Source organism: Orycteropus afer, unplaced genomic scaffold (genome assembly GCF_000298275.1).
Source record: "Orycteropus afer afer isolate SDZICR_OR568_19922 unplaced genomic scaffold, OryAfe1.0 scaffold00380, whole genome shotgun sequence".
Taxonomy (NCBI): domain Eukaryota; kingdom Metazoa; phylum Chordata; class Mammalia; order Tubulidentata; family Orycteropodidae; genus Orycteropus; species Orycteropus afer.
Window position 1 is genome coordinate 1,518,998 of NW_006921967.1, and position 3,676 is coordinate 1,522,673.

Below are 3,676 nucleotides of genomic sequence, written 5' to 3' on the forward strand. Positions count from 1 at the left end.
GTTATTCTTTAGGGTTGCATAGTATTCCATTGTGTGTATGTACCATCGTTTGGTTATCCATTCCTCAGTTGATGGACACCTAGGTTGTTTCCATCTTCTGGTTATTGTGAATAGTGCTGCGATGAACATGGGTGTGCAAATGTCTGTTCTTATTCTGGCTGTTGCTTCTTTAAGATATATACCTAGTAATGGAATGGCTGGGTCAAATGCTTTTTCTAATTCCAACTTTTTATGGAGTTGCCATGCTGCTTTCCACAGTGGTTGGATCATTTTACAGTCCCACCAGCAGTGTAGGAGAATCCCGATCTCTCCACATCCTCATCAGCATTTGTTATTTTGTGTCTTGTTGAACTTTGCTGCTAGTGCTGGGTCAGGATGGTATCTCATCATTGTTTTGATTTGTATCTCTCTAATGGCTAATGACCGTGAGCATTTCTTCATATGTTTGTTGGCTGCCTGATTATCCTCTTTGGTGAAGTGTCTATTCATGTCTACTGCCCATTTTTAAATTGGATTATTTGTCTTTTTGTTGTTGAGGTGTTAGAGTTTTCTATAAATTCTAGAGATAAGCCCATTGGCAGATGTGTCATTGCCAAATATTTTTTCGCAATATGTAGGTTCTCTTTTGACTCTTTTGGAGAAGTCTTTGGAAGCACATAAAAATTTAATTTTGAGAAGGTTTATTCATCTAGTTTATCTTCTGTTTGTGCATTTTGGGTTATGCTTGATGGTCTATTTATGCCATATATTAGGGCCCCTAAATTTTCTCCTAGTTTTTGCTTGAGGAACTTTATTGTTTTAGGTTACACATTTAAGTCTTTGATCCATCTGGGGTTAGTTTTTGTGTATGATGTCAGGAACAGATCTTGTTTCATTTTTCTGCAAATGGATATCCAGTTTTGCCAGCACCATTTGTTAAACACACTATCTCTTCCCCATTTAATGGATTTTCACCTTTTGTCAAAGATCAGATGACCATAGGTTGATGGATCTATTTCTGGGTTCTCAATTCTATTCCATTAGTCTGTGTGTCTGTCATTGTACCACTACCAGGCAGTTTTGACTACTGTGGTTGTATAGTAGCTTTTAAGATTTGGGAGTGTGAGATCGCCTACTTTGTTCTTCTTCAACAGGAATGCTTTGCTTATCCAAGGTCTCTTTCCTTTCCATATAAAGTTAGTGATTGGTTTTTCCTTATCCTTAAATATTCTTGATGGGATCTGGATTGGTATTACATTGAATGTATAGATTGCTTGGGTAGAATCAACATTTTCACAACGTTCAATCTTCCTATCCACGAGCATGGGATGTTCTTCCATTATGTAGATCTCTTACAGTTTCTTGAAGTAGTCTTTAATAGTTTTCTTTGTACAGGTCTTTTGTGTCACTGGTAAGAATTATTCCCAAGTATTTTATTTTTTTGGCAGCTATTATAAATGGTATTGATTTCCTTACATCTTTTTCAGTGATCTCTTTGCTGGTATAGAGGAATCCAACTGATTTTTGGATGTTGATCTTGTATCCTGCCATGATGCTAAATCTCTCAGTTAGTTCCAGTAGGTTTTTGACTGAGTCTCTTAGGTTTTCTAGGTATAGGATCATATCATCAGCAAACAGGGATTGTTTGACTTCTTCCTTTCCAATTTGGATGCCTTTGATTTCCCTTTCTTGCCTTATGGCCCTGGCAAGGACTTCCAATAGAATATTGAATAGAAGTGGTGATAGAGGGCATCCTTATCTGGTTCTTATTCACAAGGGAAATGATTTCAGTTTCTCTCCTTTGAGAATAATGTTGGCTGTTGGTTTTGCATATATGCCCTTTATTATATTGAGGAATGTCCCTTCTATTCCTATTTTGCTGAGAGTTTTAATCAGTAATGAGTGTTGGATTTTATCAAATGCCTTTTCTGCATCAATTGATATGATCATATGGTTCTTTTCCTTTGTTTTATTTATGTGGTGGATGACATTGGTTTTTTTGTAATGTTGAACTCCTTGCATACTTGATAGGAACCCCACTTGGTCTTAATGATTTTTGTTTTTTAATATGCTGTTGGAATCTATTGGCTAGGATTTTGTTGAAGATTTTTGCATCTGTATTCATGAGGGATATTGGCCTGTAGTTTTCCTTTTTCATGATGTCTTTGCCTGGTTTCAGTATCAAGGTTATGCTTGCTTTGTGAAATGAATTTTGGAGGATCCTATCCTTTTCTATGTTCTGGAATAGTTTGAGTAGGATTGGTGTCAGTTCTTCTCTGAATGTTTGCTAGAATTCTCTGGTGAAACAGTCTGATCCAGGACTTTTTTTTTGTTGGTAATTTTTTTTTATGACTTGTTCAATTTCTTCTTTTGTTATGGGTCTATTCAATGTTTCCACCTCAGTCTGTGTTAGTTTAGGTAAGTGATGTGTTTCTAGAAATCTGTCCATTTCTTCTAGATTTTCAAATTTGTTGGAGTGCAGTTCTTCATCCTGATAGTATCCTTTTTATTTCAGTTGGTTCTGTTGTGATGTTGCCCATTTTGTTTCTTATTCATGTTATTTTTATTTTCTCCCTCTTTTCTTTTGTTAAATTTGCCAGAGGTTTGTCAATTTTATTAATCTTTTCAAAAAACCAACTTTTACTAGACATATATTGTATCTCTTCTTAAACCAGTTTAGTTTTAAAGTTATTTAGATTCCATCTCTTGGGGCAGGAGTGACAAGCTGACTGTGAATGAATTTAACTATGTTCTTTTCCAACAACCACAGCAGACATTAGTCTCTTACAGAACTCTTCCTCATGGAACCCAAATGTGTCTTCTCAATCTCTGTCAACACAACAATCTCTGTCACCACTAATGAACATTAAAATTTACATTTACAATTCCTATCTTGAAGTTCTTCAAGTTTACCTTCTCTTGTGAAAGTGTCACTTTCTTTCTTTCACTGAAAATATTCATTTGTTGTGTGGTCTCTATTTTTATCTGGTACTTCAGGATGTGGTTGGTGTTTGCTTTGTCTCAGACATTTTATCAATATCAGGTCTTGGGTCCTTTTGTTATGTTATGACCCTAGTGTGAACATTTTTTGGCTTTCCAGTTTTCTTGGCTTCAGGAAATCAAAATGGCACACATTATTCTATAACGCACTTCTTGTTGTTGTTAGGTTCTGTTGAATCGAATCAGATGCTATGTACAACAGAATGAACACTGCCCAGGCCTGTGCCACCCTCACAAGCATTGCTATGCTTGAGCCCATTGTTGCAGCTACTACTATTTATAGGGTTTTCAGTGGCTGATCTTTCAGAAGGACTGCCACATCCTTCTTCCTAGTCTATCTTAGTTTGGAAGCTCTGCTGAAACCTGCCTATCATGGATGACCCTGCTGGTATTTCAATTACTGGTGGCATCACTTTCAGTATCACAGCAACATACTAGCCACCATCATACAACAAACTGGGAGATGAGTGTGCACTTGGATACATAAAATTATGAGTAGTATCTTGCAGGATTGCCTCACTGTTCTAGATTGTATATTGAGTGTGATAACTGCTTTCAAGTGCATTCAATAACTGCTTTGAAGTGCTTTTCATCTAGCACTAAAGATTTCAGGTTCAGTGGACATTGGCTGATTATTGCCCATATTTACTATTAAAGAGAAGGTTTTTTCCCCAAAAAAATTTTTTAAAAAATCTTA